Here is a 21,404-nt window from a genome sequence, read left to right as displayed (position 1 = left end):
GGGCAGCAGCTCGTGGGGAGAGGTAGGGGGAGAGTGTGGGGGAGTGGAGAGTGAAGGAAATGAAGCCAAAGGGGAGGTGGTGGCTGGCTATGGCCAATTTATAGAGGGAGAGGGGTGGCTGCCTCCTTTTTTCATTGGCTATGGTGGGTGGCTGCCCATTTAGTGATTGGGGTAGTTGGGAGGTAAGCCTTGTGGAGGAAGGAAGTGAGGAAAAGAGGGCTGGCCGAAATTTGCATGCACATACAATGGCCGGCTCCATTCTTATGTCATGCAAGAATGGTTCATCAAAAGGGAGTTCCCATCATGCATGTAGATCATGGAGGAGCTACATAATTCCTTGCCGAGATGGTGGCTTAGATGATGTGTAGGAAAATATAAAATAACTAGAGATGGAGGAAGAGCGTGATGGTGATGGGGGTGTACAAGTTTTCATGTGCAAGCTATTTTGGAGATGGCCGCCACAAGATTTTGAGACTTGGCCATTCCAAACAAGATGAGACACATGGTACCCAAGTGCCTAAGCAAGACACACGACACCACTTGTGTTATGCAAAGAAAATAGGTTCCTTCAAGTGGTAAAGAGTCTAAGGTTTAGAAGGATAGTGATGGATATAATGATACAATAACAATGATGAATATGGTGACATCAATTCATCAATTCATGAGGTCAAGAATGATGATGGAAGAGAATAGAGGGGTGAGATAGGTACGAGGAAATATAAGTTTCTCTTCAAATAAGAGGTCAATTGGGAAGTGATTTGAAAGTATCAAATGATCATCTACATGATCAAGAATTGGAGGATGGAGGGGATACAATATGTGGTGGATTAGAGATGTGCATAAGATGTGTAAGAGTTGTCATTTGAAAAAGATCTTGTTTGAAAAGTATTTGAAACACCTCAATTGTCTAGGGACAATTGGGAATGAACTCAAGTGGAATGAAGTTTGAAAGTGTTGAGATAAAACTAGTTGGAACATAGGGGTTCAAAATATTCTACTTACTTTCTCAAATAAGGTAGAGTTTTTCTCAAAGGTAAAAAAAATCAAGAGGGAAACAAGAAATGGTATAGGTACCATAAACAAGCTTTTTGTTAAAACAAAGCAAAATAGAGATAATGTTTTATAAATCAATACTTGGTAGAAATGGGATGAAAAACAAAACCCATTTCAGTTCCTTGTTTTCTTTGAAGAGAAATCTTGGAAAGTTTTAATAAAACTAGAAGTAGGTTTGTGATCAAAACTAGAGAAGGAAAACTGTAGGATTTTTGAGGAGGGAAACTACTTTAGGGAGGAGTGTTCTCAAGGGTAGATGGTGGCTACAAAATGTATCCATCATTCCCACTCTTGGTTTTGTGAAGATTAAACTTGAATAAAAACAAGAGGTAAAAGTGAAGGAAGTGATCTAGAGTTGAATCATTGGATAGGGTATAAGATCAAGTTGAATATATGTGATGCAAGGGTAGAATGAGACATGCAGGATGTGGAAATTGTAGAGGGAGATGCACAGATGAGATCCATGCATTGAGATCACCAAGTTGTGAATTAAGGATGATTGAGCTATCTTGTACCACAAAGAGAAAAATCAAGATCGCACACCCATGTTGTCATCAGGAGAGAGGTTTGATGTAGTAAGAAGGAAAACAATTCTTCCTAAGCCACACATGTATTTTATTTGGTGAGTTGCTTGTTTAACCACTAGGGGTGTCGTTCTATGAGGTAGCTCAAGACAAAATTCAACAAGCAAATCAAGACAATTCATCTACCAACAGATCAAGGAAATTCATCATAGCAAACAGATCAAGGCAATTCACCTTAATTAGTCTATAGAAAAAGTTTTTGTTCCCCCTGATTTTTGAAATAAGGACAACTAATCAAGGTTGAAAAAGTTGGGGTGTTACAGATCTTCCACCCTTAAAATAATCTCGTCCCGAGATTACTGAGTGTAGAACTAGAGGGGTTATAAAGTTTAACCAAAGTCAGACTCCATTCTTCTGTAGACGTGCCGTTGCCGAGAGGGTCGCAACTTCAGCTTCTGAGAGACATGATGGATTCCCGCCGTAGCGAGCTTCATGAAGGGACTGACTACTCCAGGTAGGTGTTGGATCTGTAGCTTCTTCATGATCCTAGCGGAGGTTCAAGACTGTGGGAGGGTTAGTGCACCCAACGGTGCTTGAGCAGGGCTGAAAACTCTTTAGAGTTAGCTTGATTTTAGTGGAAGACGAAGTCTTCCACCCTTAAGATTGTTCAGCGGGGTTCCTGAAATCATGGAGCCTCAGCCACGGGTCTTGTAGGGCGCTTTTTGGAGAAGTCGTTGATCTCCTGTCTTGAGTTGAAAACATCTTCAGAGGGCGTTGTGTAGTCCACGGCTTCAAGAGGCACTCACGATGTTAACTAAACCATAGGGGGCGCGCAGTGAGTTAGTAAGTTGATGAAACACCTAGTTTGTATCCGTATGAAGCAAGCAACGAGGGTCGTCGAAGACAATCTTCAGCTTGAGGGTCGGTGCTGACTTCGAGTAACAACTAAGAAGTTAGCGGGTAAACTACGCCTAAAGTCTTGAGTCTTGGAGTATCTTCAGGAGCTTCATTTGATGAGGACCAGATGAACCATGTGATGTAGCTCGGCTTTGACGCTATTGTTCTCTCAGCTTGTGAGATGATGTGTTGGAGGGTACTTTCAAGAAGATATCCTAGAGGTTAGCGCGATTATACTCCCGGGTTAGACCAAGTTAGTAAGTCTTCTGGTAGAGGTGCAGTCACTCTTGAAGGTAGGGGCTTCTGCTTTCTTGATGAAGTGGAGATGCTCCAGCTGATCTTGAAGGAAGTCTTGACGGTTGAAAAACAACTTCCAACGGGTTTAGAGTTAGAGTCTTTCGTTAGTCTACCCAATTTAACTAATAGATAGCAATACATCGGCGAGGCAAACTTTAATCCTATCATTGCATGTGACACCCATACAACCATAACCAGAGACAAAATACCACTAACAGAAGCTACTGGTATTTTTCCTATATGCACAGTAACAAAACAAGATCAACACAATTGGAATCATTCAAAAATATTAATTTTTCAATTTTTGAGACTCAAAATACTAACCAGAAACAGTGATCAAGTTTTATTTATTAAAAATCGTACAAAAAACCTAAAAATACAAGGTCAGTGGCATCTGAAAGATAATTTCATACTGGTTCTAGTGCAATTGGAATCACATCCATCGGAGCTACCAAACTATTTTTTATTAGCAAAACAGTATACTGGCAGATTTCCGTTTTTAATTTCTGTTTTAAATATTTCAAACAATTAAAAAGGACGGGAACGTCTAAATATCAAGACATACATGCACATAGCAAACAGATACAAACACTCACGTCAGCACATTAGGGAACTACAAGCAATCATCAAACCAGACATGGTACTCTAAGTACCCAGAAATTCCTAATGCGCGGTGGTAGCTCAATCAAAGCGATTGAGTTTGTCCTATCCATCCTATTGGTTTGGGGCTGGTCACATATGTCGATGTCTTCATATTGCTGGCATCGACTTCAATAGGGATCCTTGTAATAGTTGGTGGTGACGCAGGCCTGATGTCGACTCGTCGATGCTGAGGTGGAGGCGAAAACTGCGTAGATCATCTAGTCTCAACATCCCGGGGACATGAGGTCTTCAGAGGGGTAGCTGTTGAGGAACTCCCAAAGTCGACAACTTCTGGTGGCTGGCCTAAAAATTACTAATCAAAAACCGAGGACTTGATCCCAGATGACTGCAAAAAGGTGCAAGTCCATGGAGGAACAAGGTCAGCTCCTTGACAAAATTGGCGACAACCAAAGACATGCTCTTCCTGTCCCTTTATGTGTACTGCTAAGTTGACATCCAATCTTCAATAGCTGCAATGGGATGTACTTGCCTCTTCATGAGGGATTGATTGATTTTTGAGTTCGAGTCTCCGATCCGAGTTGGGGACATCGTCCAATATGTAGGTTTGAAGTGGATGAGACAATAGAGCAAGAATTTTCAAACCTTTTTATAAAGCGGAGAGATAAGAATTTAGAAGCTTTGAGTAAATAAGAGGAGTAGAAGCTATACTTCCGATTAAAGAAACAATTTGTTTCATAAATAGTTTTCTCCAAGTATTTGTTTCCTAACTAACGTCCATGCTAACTAAGGTCTCCTACAGTCAGGATAGCTCTGATACCAGCTCTGTGGGGACCCCGGACTAGCTGTCCGAAATACCCGATTATGTATACCGTTCACGTTCCCATGATCGGTGTGCCGTGAACACATAACCGAACCGATATCAAATTACACCATCCATTACAAAGCGGAATAAGAAAATTACAACCTGGTCCCGGGACCAATACTTACATAATAGCCTCGAAGGGCCTAACTAAACATCGAGTAGCATCATCACTTCAACAAGCGCAGTACCCAAGTCATCCGCCATAACCCTACGAGCAACCGATCGGGAAGACGTTCCTAGCTCGCATAGACGTCGTCAACTCCTTCTTCATCTGTCGAAGTCCTCCGAGTCTGGCCAAGTAAATAGCCGGGGACAAAGCCGTGAGTACATTTGAATTGTACTCGCAAACCATTTACAAAGTAACATAACAAGGAGAACAAGGTACCGAGGACTAACTAGGAGATCAAGAGGGAATGACCACTTATATAACAAGAATATGTTATGTAGAAGAGAAGAAGTGGTTTAGTGGAGTTAGCATCTCAACTTCATGGGTGAAGGAGATGAGAGAATATATCTAAGACATCACTACTTGACTTCATTTAGAAGGATCTTTCACGACATAAACACTTAGGAAGGGTAGACCCAATTTTTATCAATCCTTTTCCGACCACCTCATTGTGGTCAACAACCATTTTTCCAAGTACTCCATGTACTCCAACACAAATCCCGTTTCTTTCCTTTGTCAAACATTTTCATAAACAAAACACATCAGGCTAAGCAACAGCCAATCCAACCGTCCATGACCGCGGACACGGCTATTCGAATAGATTTAACTCTGCAGAGTTTGCGCACTTTACCCACAAGATCTGATAAATCCGCCGGGATCATCCCCGGGCCATCATACGAAAGTATGTGGGTATCGGATAACCAGTCGAAGCCTTTCGCCCATTCTAATTAGCAAGAGGTCCTACCCTATGGAGTATGTACCTCCCCGGCACCGTGGCAGCTCACCTCCTTTTGAGCGTGGCTCCACCGCCAAGCCAGGAGACCCATAGTGTCTTCCGGACGGGTCAGCCCCGAAGGCCTCCCGTTATACTATTGCCCCAACTTCGACAATCCGGACTCGGGGGTAACCGTACCCTTGTATAGTTGTGCGGTGCCTCATGCTAAAGAGAATGAACGTCGAGCTAAGCCCCGTGCCCATGTTGGAGTAATGTGGTTGCGCTAGTTTGTTGTCATGGGTGAGTACTTAGGCGCCAAAGTTTTCGTAATATCCCAACCACTTTCTCATCCCCATCATTTTTACCAAATCCTTTCCTTTCTCAAATTCTCACTCGGGCATAACATTACACCCAAGGTTTTAACAAAAACTTTTACAACAAGGTAAAACCTTGAGGGTTTTCCCAACCTAAAGTTTATGTGTGAACTAAGATGTAATAGCATAATGATTGCCATCAACATGAAGGGTGTCAAAGGCATCCATACTCCAGTTGAGCATGAATGGAGATAATCAAAAAAGTAGGGCAATTTTAATGATACTATCTCAAGTGTTTACTAGAATTAGGATGTCAAAAGGCGGTGAAATGTGATTCACATACTTAGAGTAAGTACGCACAATATCGAGAGGGGACATTACACACTTGGTAGCAAGTATGTAAAAGAATCAAATTAAGCAAACCCAAGGAAACACAAGAAATCAAGAGACCAAGGATAGAAGGATCTCGACCAAGAACATGGATAATCAAGGAGTCAAAGTAAATGGCTTGCCTTGGCTTATTTGTCCCTGGACTCCTTCAACTTCATCAATATAAGAATACCAACAATATAAATAAAATCCTTGTCCGATCCACTTCTTCTTCTCCGGAATCGTTCGCATCTATCGTCGGAAAATATAAAAGGAACACAATCAAACACATTGCACCAACAAAACAATAAGCAACAAGCATCAATCAAAAACTAACCACTCTACTAAGGCTAACATATTAAGGACATATAGATACTACAAAGCATCTAGAAGAAACGCCATTTTATTTACCTAATAAAGGTATGAGAGTACCATGCTTAGCAATTGCCTCTCTCGGTTATCACCATGGCATAAACCAAATATCCCCTGGTAGATAACATCATAAAGAGGACAAGTGCATTAGTTTGGCATCACAAACGTTCATATTACAATTTGAAACATTTTTGGAAAAGCGGGAAATCATTCTCTCTATTTTATAAAGCTTACATAACACTACACAAGAATAGGAAGTAAACAGTATTCCACATCATTGGAAAACTTAAGCCAACAATAGAACTAAGGTTAAGTTGCAGAGGTTTTGTTTTGCAAGAATAAAACATTGGTTAACCAATTTTTAATGCAAAGAGGTGGTTAAGGTTTCCAAATAAACCAAAAAGTTTTGCTACAACAACCCATGTCACACATACACATTACTAACAGTAACAAAAATGCATGAACAGAGACTAACACTATTTTTCCTAGATGGCCAGTACTAATACAAGACTAACCCAAGTGGATTCACTCAAAAATATTAAACCTACAATTTTAGGAATTTGTTTGAATCTGACTGTACAGAAAACAAGATCTGTAAGCCATAAATCGTAGAAAAATCCTAAAAATATGAGGCCACAGGCATTTGAAAGGTAATTAAACAGAGATGCATACACAATTGGATTTGGGTTCAAATTGTTTCTGAAACTCTCACAAATGGATTTACAAGTTTACTGCATGTCTGTACCATTTTCTTTCTCTCTGGATTTACACAACAGATAAATGTTTGAAACTTGTTTGAGATGATTAAGAAAACATTCAGTAATCCTACCGAATTGGAATCACACAATTAGGTTCAAAAATGGATTTTTGATGATTTAAAAGCTAACAGCCATGTCTGCAGAACACACAGAACAAGATTAATTCACCAAAAATCGTACACAACTCATAAAAATATGAAGTAAGCTGCATCTGAAAGGTATTGAATAGGTGGTTCTTACCCAACTTGTTTCACTCCAAAATACGTTTCCAAGCTCCTGGTTTAATTCGACAAAGCCAGATCTGACCAGATCTTGATATGTGAACCATTTCAGTTTTAAGAGGTCAATCGAAGTGAAACAACCGCCAAAATGAAGGTATTGAAGAGGGCTTTCACCTACAGTTGAGTTTGCTCAAAAAGGTTTCGTAAAACGGAGCAAATCTAACAAACAGTGAATCTGCATGTTTACAGAACTTTATTTACCACGGACAATCCGTAACGAATTTGAGGACGAGACCAACGCCAAGTTGTAGATATTTTCCATATCTATCTGCGGAACTTTGAATCACTCGATTTGGATCTGCGCACGAGATTTGGTGGATTTTACAAGTTCGTACCAGAATCTGAAACAGCAAGATAGCAGAAATTACTGCAAGGATTTGGACGAACTTTGCTCAAGAACTTCAGATCTGAGGATAGCTCAAGCTTCTCCATGCTTGGACCAACATGCACCTGCATCAAGATCCAATCTTAGCAATGGAGGAAGAGGAAGAGGAGAGAAAACCATCTAGGGTTGGGGAGAAGAAGGAGAGGGAGGCTCTCATGGTGAGGAGGAGCTTGAGGGAGGAGGGAGCTTCATCTTGGAGTGCCTTCCATGGCCATGGCCGGCCATGAAGCTTGGGAGGGGCAGCAGCTCGTGGGGAGAGGTAGGGGGAGAGTGTGGGGGAGTGGAGAGTGAAGGAAATGAAGCCAAAGGGGAGGTGGTGGCTGGCTATGGCCAATTTATAGAGGGAGAGGGGTGGCTGCCTCCTTTTTTCATTGGCTATGGTGGGTGGCTGCCCATTTAGTGATTGGGGTAGTTGGGAGGTAAGCCTTGTGGAGGAAGGAAGTGAGGAAAAGAGGGCTGGCCGAAATTTGCATGCACATACAATGGCCGGCTCCATTCTTATGTCATGCAAGAATGATTCATCAAAAGGGAGTTCCCATCATGCATGTAGATCATGGAGGAGCTACATAATTCCTTGCCGAGATGGTGGCTTAGATGATGTGTAGGAAAATATAAAATAACTAGAGATGGAGGAAGAGCGTGATGGTGATGGGGGTGTACAAGTTTTCATGTGCAAGCTATTTTGGAGATGGCCGCCACAAGATTTTGAGACTTGGCCATTCCAAACAAGATGAGACACATGGTACCCAAGTGCCTAAGCAAGACACACGACACCACTTGTGTTATGCAAAGAAAATAGGTTCCTTAATGTGGTAAAGAGTCTAAGGTTTAGAAGGATAGTGATGGATATAATGATACAATAACAATGATGAATATGGTGACATCAATTCATCAATTCATGAGGTCAAGAATGATGATGGAAGAGAATAGAGGGGTGAGATAGGTACGAGGAAATATAAGTTTCTCTTCAAATAAGAGGTCAATTGGGAAGTGATTTGAAAGTATCAAATGATCATCTACATGATCAAGAATTGGAGGATGGAGGGGATACAATATGTGGTGGATTAGAGATGTGCATAAGATGTGTAAGAGTTGTCATTTGAAAAAGATCTTGTTTGAAAAGTATTTGAAACACCTCAATTGTCTAGGGACAATTGGGAATGAACTCAAGTGGAATGAAGTTTGAAAGTGTTGAGATAAAACTAGTTGGAACATAGGGGTTCAAAATATTCTACTTACTTTCTCAAATAAGGTAGAGTTTTTCTCAAAGGTAAAAAAAATCAAGAGGGAAACAAGAAATGGTATAGGTACCATAAACAAGCTTTTTGTTAAAACAAAGCAAAATAGAGATAATGTTTTATAAATCAATACTTGGTAGAAATGGGATGAAAAACAAAACCCATTTCAGTTCCTTGTTTTCTTTGAAGAGAAATCTTGGAAAGTTTTAATAAAACTAGAAGTAGGTTTGTGATCAAAACTAGAGAAGGAAAATTGTAGGATTTTTGAGGAGGGAAACTACTTTAGGGAGGAGTGTTCTCAAGGGTAGATGGTGGCTACAAAATGTATCCATCATTCCCACTCTTGGTTTTGTGAAGATTAAACTTGAATAAAAACAAGAGGTAAAAGTGAAGGAAGTGATCTAGAGTTGAATCATTGGATAGGGTATAAGATCAAGTTGAATATATGTGATGCAAGGGTAGAATGAGACATGCAGGATGTGGAAATTGTAGAGGGAGATGCACAGATGAGATCCATGCATTGAGATCACCAAGTTGTGAATTAAGGATGATTGAGCTATCTTGTACCACAAAGAGAAAAATCAAGATCGCACACCCATGTTGTCATCAGGAGAGAGGTTTGATGTAGTAAGAAGGAAAACAATTCTTCCTAAGCCACACATGTATTTTATTTGGTGAGTTGCTTGTTTAACCACTAGGGGTGTCGTTCTATGAGGTAGCTCAAGACAAAATTCAACAAGCAAATCAAGACAATTCATCTACCAACAGATCAAGGCAATTCATCATAGCAAACAGATCAAGGCAATTCACCTTAATTAGTCTATAGAAAAAGTTTTTGTTCCCCCTGATTTTTGAAATAAGGACAACTAATCAAGGTTGAAAAAGTTGGGGTGTTACAGTTTTGCCAACCAAAGGCGAATCCTTGTGATTAACTAGAGCCAACCAATTCTTCGGCCACAAAAGGAGAAAACCAGAGCCAGAGATAGGAGAACCATCGTCGATGAGAGATTCAAAGGAGATCTTCCAACGACCAAGGGGGGAAGGAGAGGGAGCCATGAAGGGATCACCTTGGGAAGGATCCAACGCTGCACAAGTTGATCGGAGAGACTTGGAGAGATCACCGGAGATCCGAGGATTCACCTAGGGAGACGCCGGAGGAGGTGGTGGTGAGAGACCCATGGTGGTTACCAATATCCCTTTCTTACTTTCGTCCATTCTAAACTTCTTTAGAATCTTTTCCAGGTATGTACTCTGTGAAAGCCCTATTAGGCGTCTTGATCTATCTCTATAAATCTTGATGCCTAATATGTACGATGCTTCACCAAGGTCTTTCATTGAAAAACTATTATTCAAATAACCTTTTACACTGCTTAATAGTTCTATATCATTCCCAATTAATAATATGTCATCTACATATAATATTAGGAACGCTACAGAGCTCCCACTCACTTTCTTGTAAATACAGGCCTCTCCATGACACTGTATAAACCCGAAGTCTTTGATCACCTTATCAAAGCGTCGGTTCCAACTTCTGGATGCTTGCTTCAGTCCATAAATTGAACGCTGAAGTTTGCACACCTTGTCAGCATTTTTAGGATCGACAAAACCTTTGGGTTGTACCATATACAACTCTTTCTCAATGTCTCCATTAAGGAACGCCGTTTTGACATCCATCTGCCAAATCTCATAATCGAAAAATGCAGCTATTGCTAACAAAATCCTCACAGACTTTAGCTTCGCTACAGGTGAGAAAGTCTCATCGTAGTCAACACCTTGAATTTGTCGGAAACCCTTTGTGACAAGTCGAGCTTTATAGACAGTAATATTACCATCAGCATCTGTTTTTCTTTTGAAAATCCATTTATTCTCAACAGCCTTGCGGCTATCAGGTAAGTCTACCAAAGTCCACACTTTGTTATCATACATGGATCCCATTTCGGATTTCATGGCTTCTTTCCATTTGTTGGAATCTGGGCTCATCATCGCTTCTTCATACGTCGCAGGGTCTTCATCATTGTTGTCCACAATCATGACATTTAGACAAGGATCATACCAATCAGGAGTGGCACGTTCCCTTGTCGATCCGCGAGGTTCGAGTAGCTATCTCGTTCGAAGTTTCATGATCATTATCATTAGCTTCCTCTCATTATCGGTGCAAGCGGCACAGGAACAACTTCCGTATCGCGCTACTCCGATCAACGAGAGAAGATTCGATAATCTCGTCGAGTTCTACTTTTCTTCCAGTCACTTCTTTAGTGAGAAATTCTTTCTCAAGAAAGGTTCCGTTCTTAGCAACAAAGATTTTGCCTTCGGATCTCGTGATAGAAAGTATACCCTATAGTTTCCTTAGGGTATCCTATGAAGACGCATTTCTCCGCTTTTGGTTCTAGCTTGTCCGGTTGTAACTTTTTTACATAGGCTTCGCAACCCCAAACTTTAAGGAACGACAGCTTAGGTTTCTTATTAAACCATAATTCATATGGTGTCGTTTCAACGGATTTAGATGGTGCCCTATTTAAAGTGAATGCAGCTGTCTCTAATGCATAACTCCAAAATGATAACGGTAAATCAGTAAGAGACATCATAGAACGAACCATATCTAAGAGAGTTCGATTACGACGTTCGGACACACCGTTTCATTGTGGTGTTACCGACGGTGTCAATTGTGAAAGTATTCCGCATTTCTTTAAATGCATGCTAAACTCATAACTCAGATATTCACCTCCGCGATCAGATCGTAGAAATTTAATCTTCTTGTTACGTTGATTTTCTACTTCACTTTGGAATTCCTTAAACTTCTCGAAAGTTTCGGATTTATGTTTCATGAAATAGATATACCCATATCTACTCAGATCATCTGTGGAAGTTAGAACATAACGATAACCACCGCGCGAGGCTACACTCATTGGTCCGCACACATCGGTATGTATGATTTCCAATAAGTCTGTAGCTCGCTCCATAATACCAGAGAATGGAGTCTTAGTCATTTTTCCCATTAGACATGCTTCGCATCTATCAAGTGACTCAAAGTCAAGTGATTCAAGTAATCCATCGGTATGGAGTTTCTTCATGCGTTTCACTCCAATATGACCAAGATGACAGTGCCACATATAAGTAGAATTATCATTCAATTTAATTCGTTTAGCATCAACGTTATGAACATGTGTATCACTACTATCGAGATCTAATAGAAATAAACCATTCTTCTCAGGTGCTCGACCATAAAAGATATTATTCATAAAAATAGAACAACCATTATTCTCAGACTTGAATGAATAACCGTCTTGCATTAAACAAGATCCAGATATAATGTTCATGCTCAACGCGGGTACAAAATAACAATTATTGAGGTTTAAAACTAATCCCGAAGGTAGATGTAGAGGGAGTGTGCCGACAGCGATCACATTGACCTTGGATCCATTTCCAACGCGCATCGTCACTTCATCCTTCAATAGTCTTCGTTTATTCTTTAGTTCCCGTTTCGAGTTACAAATATGAGCAACCGAACCGAGTATCAAATACCCGGTACTAGTACGAGAACCAGTAAGATAAACATCTATAACATGTATATCAGATATACCTTCTTTCTTCTTCTTGACAAGGCCGCTCTTCAGATCAGCCAAATACTTGGAGCAATTACGCTTCCAGTGTTCCTTCTCCTTGAAGTAATAGCACTCAGCATCAGGCTTAGGACCAGTCTTAGGTTTCACAGGAGGTGTGGCAGCTTTCTTGCCACCCTTCTTGAATTTGCCTTTAGACTTGCCATGTTTCTTGAAACTGGTGGTCTTGTTGACCATCAACACTTGGTGCTCTTTCTTTATCTCAATCTCGGCAGATTTCAGCATGGCGAAGAGTTCAGGTAACTCTTTGTTCATGTTCTGCATATTGTAGTTCATCACAAAGTTCTTGTAACTAGGTGGCAGTGATTGAAGGACACGATTAATCCCCGACTCGTTAGGAATCACTATTCCCAGATCACTGAGTTTCTTCGCATGCCCGGTCATGGCGAGCATGTGCTCACTAACGGAGCTGCCTTCTTCCCTCATGCAACTGAAGAAGTGTTTCGATGCTTCATAGCATTCCACGGCCGCATGAGTTTCAAAGATAGCTTTCAGCTCATTGACCAACTCATGAGGATCGTGGTGCTCAAAACGTTTTTGAAGATCAGCTTCCGGATCGCATAGGATGGCACACTGAACTTGAGAGTACCGAGTTTTCCGAGTCGCGTAAACATTCTTTACTTCATCGGTTTCAGTTTCTGCAGGAGGGTCGCCTAGCGGTGCATCAAGCACATATTGCAGGTTTCCACCAGCGAGGAAAATCCTCACATGACGGAACCAGTCGGTGAAGTTGCTACCATTGCTCTTAAGCTTTTCTTTCTCTAGGAACTGGTTAAAATTGATTGGGGACGCCATAATCTACAACATATATTTGCAATAGTTTAGACTAAGTTTATGACAAATTGAGTTCAAATTTTAATTCAACAAAATTAAAAATAGGTGAACTCCCACTCAAAACAATATCCCTCGAATTGTCTTAGTGATCACACGAACCAAATCCACCACACCAAGTCCGATCATCACGAGACAAGATGTAACTTCAATAGCGAACACTCAAAGTGTTCATCATATCAATCATATGATTCATGCTCTACCTTTCGGTATCACGTGTTCCGAGACCATGTCTGTACATTCTAGTCTCGTCAAGGCAACCTTAGTATCCGCGTGTGCAAAACTGGCTTGCGCCCGTTGTATACACTTGTTGAATCTATCATACCCGATCATCACGAGATGTTACGAAACGACAAGTATTGGTAACGGTGCTACTAAGGATGAACACTTTATTATCTTGATATTTTAGTGAGAGGGATAATCTTATAATGCTACCGTCGCGATCTAAGCAAAATAAGATGCATAAAAAGGATTAACATCACATGCAGTTCATATGTGATATGATATGGCCCCTTTGTCTTTGCGCCTTTGATCTTCATCTCCAAAGCACGGACATGATCTCCATCATCAACATGCATGATCTCCATCATCGTCGGCGTAGCGTCAAGGTCAATGGCGCCGTCTTCATGATTGTTCTCCCATGTAGCAACTATTACAACTTCTTTGAAATACTACTCAACATGAAATTTAAAGACAACCATAAGGCTCCTGCCGGTTGCCACAATACAATAATGATTATCTCATACATATTCATCATCACATTATGGCCATATCACATCACCAAACCCTGCAAAAACAAGTTAGACGCTCTAATTTGGTTTGCATATTTTACGTGGTTTAGGGTTTTCGAGTGAGATCTAATCTACCTACGAACATGAACCACAACAGTGATACTAGTGTTTTCAATAGAAGAGTAAATTGAATCTTCACTATAGTAGGAGAGACAGACACCCGCAAAGCCACTTATGCAATACAAGTTGCATGTCGAGCGTGGATCAAATCTCATGAACGCGGTCATGTAAAGTTAGCCCGAGCCGCTTCATCCCACTATGCCACAAAGATGCAAAGTACTCAAACTAAAGACAACATAAGCATCAACGCCCACAAAACAATTGTGTTCTACTCGTGCAACCATCTATGCATAGACACGGCTCTGATACCACTGATGGGATTCGTAGCATAGAAAACAAAAAATTTCCTACCGCGAGAACGCAATCCAAGCCAAGATGCAATCTAGAAGACGGTAGCAACGAGGGGATGAACGAGACTAACCCTTGAAGATTTCCAAAGCCTACGAGATTAGATCTCGTTGTTGCAGAAGATGATCACTTGTCGCTTTCAAAAGCGCGTAGAAGATCTTGACGGTGCCACAATCGGGCAGCACCTCCGTACTCGGTCACATGTTCGGTGTTGATGAAGACGACGTCCTTCTCCCCGTTCCAGCGGGCAGCAGAAGTAGTAGATCCTCCTTGAATCCCGGCAGCACGACGGCGTGGTGGCGGTGTCGATGAAGATCTCCGGCGGAGCTTCGCTAAGCGTTTGCGGGAGAGGTGGAGGAGGTGGGGCGGCTAGGGTTTGGGGAGAGGGGGTGGCCGGCCACTAAGGGGTGCGGCCAAGCTATGGCTTGAGGTAGCCGGCCCCCTCCCCTTGTCCCTCTTCTTATAGGTGGAACCCCCAAGAGTTGGTCTACAAGTCTTTGAATAAGACCCCAAACCAAAACCTTCCATATGACATGAAACCTACCCAAGGTGGGATTCCCACTTGAGGTGGGATTCCCACCTTTCCATGAGGGGCGGTGGCCGGCCCCCTTTGGTGGAGTCCACCTGGGACTCCACCCCCTAGGGTTGGCCGGCCAAGCTTGGTGGAGTCCCTCTGGGACTCCGCCTTTCATAGTGATTTCTTCCGGACTTTTCTAGAACCTTCCATAAATGCACCGGATCATTTTCAAACTTATCAAATGACTTCCTATATATGAATATTATTCCCCGGGCCATTCCGGAACTCCTCGTGATGTCCTGGATCCTATCCGAGACTCCGAACAAAACTTCGAACTCCATTCCATATTCAATATCTACTAATACGACATCAAACCTTAAGTGTGTCATCCTACGGTTCGCGAACTATGTAGACATGGTTGAGACCTCTCTCCGACCAATAACCAATAGCGGGATCTGGAGATCCATAATGGCTCCCACATATTCAACGATGACTTAGTGATCGAATGAACCATTCACATATGATACCGATTCCCTTTGTCACGCGATATTTTACTTGTCCGAGGTTTGATCATCGGTATCTCTATACCTTGTTCAACCTCGTCTCCTGACAAGTACTCTTTACTCGTACCGTGGTACGTGGTCTCTTATGAACCATTCATATGCTTGCAAGCTAATATATACGACATTCCACCGAGAGGGCCTAGAGTATATCTATCCGTCATCGGGATGGACAAATCCCACTGTTGATCCATATGCCTCAACTCATACTTTCCGGATACTTAATCCCATCTTTATAACCACCCATTTACGCAGTGGCGTTTGATGTAATCAAAGTACCTTTCCAATATAAGTGATTTACATGATCTCATGGTCGAAAGGACTAGGTAACTATGTATCGAAAGCTTATAGCAAATAACTTAATGACGTGATCTTATGCTACGCTTAATTGGGTGTGTCCATTACATCATTCATATAATGACATAACCTTGTTATTAATAACATCCAATGTTCATGATCATGAAACTATGATCATCTATTAATCAACAAGCTAGTTATACAAGAGGCTTACTAGGAACTCATTGTTGTTTACATAACACACATGTATCAATGTTTCGGTTAATACAATTATAGCATGGTATATAAACATTTATCATAAACACAAAGATATATAATAACCACTTTATTATTGCCTCTTGGGCATATCTCCAACACCGACTCCATGATGGTTCGTGAGTAGTTCCCCCTGGACTACGGGTTCTCGGCTGTAGCTAGTTGGTACTCTCTCCCATGTACTTCAATACAATGATCTCATGAGCTGCCTTACATGATACAGATCCATATGGTGTAATCGCTGTTGTGTTTGATGGGATCTCGATAGATTGTGGAATTGTGATCATATTGTTCATAATATCATCATACTACTGTTATTTAAGATCTTGCATGCTCTTCGGCACTTGTAGTTACCTTGATCAAGTAGTTGCCGGTATCTCCAAGAGGGAGTATTTATGCTCGATAGTAGGTTCATTCCTCTAGTTTTCTGGGAGAGTGACATTTAACTTCTAAGATTGTAGATGTGATGTTGCTACTAGGGAGAAAACAACAATGATTTATCTGAGGGTAATTCTATTGTTTACTTTACACACATTGCTTAATGCGATAATCTGTTGCTTGCAACTTAATACTGGAAGGAGTTTGGATGATAACCTGAAGGTGGATTATTACTTTATTAGTCATAGATGTAGTTGGATTACGGTCTATGTATTATGTTGTAATGCCCAATTAAATACTACAGTAACTTTTATCTTATCATAGCATGCATTGCCATGCCATCACAATTATCAATTGCCCAACTATAATTTATTTACCCAACACATGTTATTTGGAGAGTTACCACTAGTGTAGATAGCTAGGAACCTCGGTCCTTCTGTCATCATCATTGCTCTACAGTCAACTCCGCACTGGAATATTTTCCGGTGCCATCTCCTCTGTGCTACTACTGTTGTGTTACTATTACCATTACTCTCATATTACTGTTGACATCACCCATGTTACTAATGCTTTTCCAGGTGCAGTTGAATTGACAACTGCACTGTTAAGGCTTACTAGTTGAATGCCCGTGCGTTGCTACGGGGCAAAATAATATCCACGTCGCTTCCAAATGTCTGAAATAGAAACTACACCATTTTATTTTTTATACTTTGAACTTTGAAATATTCTCTAAAATAAGTATCTGAAATAAGGTATGAACTGAACACACTTAATGAATAAGGAGGAAAACTTTATTTTAGCAGGGAAGAATTTTTTGCCAAAGTACGAGATAAGACGTTAATCAAAACATAAAATTACGCGTACATACTCCCTCCGCCCATGAATAAGATAAGTTTTTCTTTTATGAAAGTCAAACATTTTCAAATTTGATCAATTTTTTACACAAAAATAGTAACATATATGACATCAAATTTAGGGGTGTAAACGGATCGGATCGAATCTGATTTTGCTTATAGCATATCCTCTACCATATATTTTTCTCGGATTAGGATCAGAGCGGATATTGATTGGTTTCGGATTCGAATGCGGATATATCGGTGTGCGGTTTCGAATCGGAAATGGAGCAGACTCGGATCGGAAACAAAAATAGTCAGGTATGTGCTCTCATCGGTAGATAGTTATAGTTCTTCCAAATATTGCGGGAGATTTAAAATTTTAGTCTTGTGCGGTTAAGAAGAAAGTGATATAATGGCTAAAACTCAAGCATTGTTAGAAATTTATATATAAATATGCTCACCAAATGAATTTGGTAACTTAATAACTACTAACCTTTCAAGATTGGCCTTTGCTTTTGACTAAAAAAATCGGATTATCCCGTTTCAAACCTTCGGATTATCCTAATTAATTTTTTGGATAATCCATATCCGCATGCTATTTTCTATACCGTATCCTATACCATATCCGGAGCACCACTTCGAAATCGGATATCCTTATCCATCGGGTCCTTTAAAATCGTATATGGATACATTAAAACGGATTCGGCGCTGGTTTCGGTGCAGAAATTATCCTATCCATTTACACCCCTAATCAAAATACTACATTATTAACCTACATGTTAATATACATCTCGCCGTATTAATTTAGTGTTCTAAATATTGCTACTTTTTCCTAGAGAGTTAGTCAAAGTTTATAAAGTTGGGCTTAAGACAAGACATGCCAGGTACACTTATATATTTAGGATGGAGGGAGTAATGTTAGATTCGGAAAGAGTAAAAAATCTATTCAAAGCCTCTCATCGAGAACTCTCAAGTTAGCTCTACCTTAATTTCTTATAAAACTGTAAATATTGCATTTATAGCCAAATGAATACACAGATTCATGGTTAACTTTTACTTGTGTAAATAAGCAGCAGAAATGGCGGGCTATTTTTTTACACTCCAACACCAAAGGACCTCTCACTTCACTACTACCTCCACGGATAGACATGGCAAGCCTCGCTTACAGTTATCAGGTATCGGTCTTGTTAAAAGCTAAATATATACACGCCATGTCTCCAATTTTCTCTCTAGCATCTCTCTGGTTCCACTGACCTATGTCCCTTCTATAGACACCTCGGCTCTTTTGACTTTATCGATGTTGTGTGCTGGCCTATCCTAGACACTATACCATGATGTGCACACCTTCTCCTATGCTTTGGAAAATGTCCAGCGCCGTTATCGATGTTTCAATGGCTCATCTCCGACTCTGGCCTCTGCTCATTCACACTTTCTGTTTGCTTGTAGGAGCGAAAATATGGTGGAGCACCTGGGTGCCAGCGCACCTGGTTTCAAATTTTTTGAAAAATGCGATTTAAATATTTTAGAAAATTTTGAAATAATTCACGCGTGTATATGACACCTTGATACTTGCCTGTGCAAATTTTCAAGAAAAAATACGACCGTAAGTGACCTACACAAAAAAGAGAAAACTAAACTTTGTTATACTGTAAATAGTGTACGTGTACTTCTTATACTGTCAACAGTATGATTTGTTATTTTTGTGTAGGTTACATACTTTCTTATTTTCGGTTCAAACTTGACATGCCCATACCTGAATACATTCTCTACACACATGATTTATGCCGATTTTTTATAAGTAATTTTAGTATTTTTTAGAAATTTATTGTTAAAAACGGGTTCTGGCGCACCCGAGAGCCAAAAATCTGCGTGTAGGAGACCCTTTTATAGAGAAATAAAGTCCTTTTTTGTATCATGCCTCTCTTTCTGACATTCTATTTGATTTTCTACTTTCACTATAGCCAATGCGCATGGATTGATGAGAGTTTGCATAAGCAGAGTATTTGATAAATGGATAGCATGATTTAAATTCTTGCAAAAGCTACAGTCAATCCTATTAGGAAATTATACTGTAACTACCAGAGAAACTTCAAACGTGATACATTAATTCATGAAAAAAAGAAGAAATAGGAAAATGAAAAGTGCATGCTGAATCAATTTCGTAACAAAAAGATTCGGATAATTCTTGTCACAGATTCTATTCGCAAAATATGTCTAGATACATCAAAATTTGCGACAAGAATTATGGAACGGAGGGAGTATATTGTAATAACTACAGGAGACAACTTGAAAAGTGATACTCCTTGCGAACAACATACAGGAGTACATAGATTCCTTGCCAACAACATATATAGACAATTTAAATACCAACCTGTATGCATCAGAAATACTTGCTGAAAGTGTGCATCAGCAGATATTTAGTCATGGAAGTAATATTCTGTTCAGTTATGAAGCATACAACCAAAGCAATCCAGCCTTGATCCTGAGAGAAAAACATAAAACTGATAAATTTGTCATTCCAACTACTGAACACAAAGTCAAAGTGATACATTGATTATTTTTTGGAGCATTTAAAAATTTATGTGTAGTCTCAACAACAATTGATCAAAATGGTTTTGGGAATTTCAGGTGTTGCCAAGCAATTCCGCTGCCATATATTCCAAGCACCATTGGTCATTCATGACATACATAAACACATGGCACGATATACAAGCGAGTAAAACTTTATAACTGTCAGTTTCTACCATTTACCATTAATCTCTGCACGTAACGTCGATTGGGCTTCCTCAGCGTAGCAATTAGCAGTATAGCACCCTGGTTGCATTCTCTTCTCCTTCTACAACTGAAATTCAAAAATAATGTTATAGCATGAAGGGTAAATATAATTCTTGCTCTCATAATGTAAACTTTTGCATTCCACCGAGAGGGCCTCTCATAATAATAGCACAAAGAATAACATCCAGATTGTTTTGTACAAAATTCCAAAATAATGTTATAGCATGAAGGGTAAATATAATTCTTGCTCTCATCCTTAAAATAAATACTCTCCACCTATTATATGATGATACATTACTAAGTGGCAACAACTTACTGAATGACAACATATCAGGCCTCTCATAACCAAGATTTTACAAACGTACTCATGACATGTGCTGAAACTTTTAATGATCCGAAACAAATGACAGTGGGCATGTGGTAGTTTTAAGACGCTACCTATCAGTTTTGAATTTCGGACTCTTCATGTCATCATTTTTTAGATCATCCGGATGCTCTTCAAGAGAAACCATGGGGCCTCCTGAATCTTCTGAAACTCATCCGTCTTTTCAGGAAGACTATCTAGTTTCCAAACAAAAGAAGATACATGAGTGAAGTAAATCCTTGGGGTGAACTTTTAAAGATAGTAATATAATAGACTCATGAACCAAACTGAAGTGCAGACTCCTGTTTAGCGCCACTATCAAAAGGGCTGCGTCGTCTCCAAGTGCAAAGTTGTGCTGCTAGCTGATAGTTAGTAAACATCATATTACCTATGCCATATTACTTTGAAACGTCATCAAATTATTCTGACCACTGAGAAGAACAAAAAGAATTCCGAAGCACAGCACAATGCTTTCTACTACCTAAAAATCATTTCAACACTTCATGTGACATAATCAAAATTGTTCTTTTAGTGACATAGGAACGTGCAATAGTGTTCAATTAACTTTCAACCTTAATTATATAAAGCTAACGCCCAAGGTTTAGGCAGCTGAAGCAAAATATTTGCACGGAATGTGCACACCTGCAAGTGGTCTGCTATTCTGTTCATCTTATGTCACTGACCACATCCCTGCACGTCAATGTTTTGAGAGGTGGAAGAATGGCCAAATCATATTTTTTGCCAAGTGAATCGTTTAAACAAATAAAACATATCAATGTTTACACCGTGAAGATAATAGTGATAGATATTCATAAACACAACCTTTTTTACACAATGAGAAGCCAACTCATCCATCCAATAAATAAATTGAAGACCATATGTGTACCTGATCCCAAACATCATCACGTATATATTCTAATCATCAATACATATGAGAC

The sequence above is a fragment of the Lolium rigidum genome, chromosome 1 (genome assembly GCF_022539505.1).
Source record: "Lolium rigidum isolate FL_2022 chromosome 1, APGP_CSIRO_Lrig_0.1, whole genome shotgun sequence".
NCBI lineage: Eukaryota > Viridiplantae > Streptophyta > Magnoliopsida > Poales > Poaceae > Lolium > Lolium rigidum.
Note: the sequence above shows the minus strand (reverse complement) of the source record.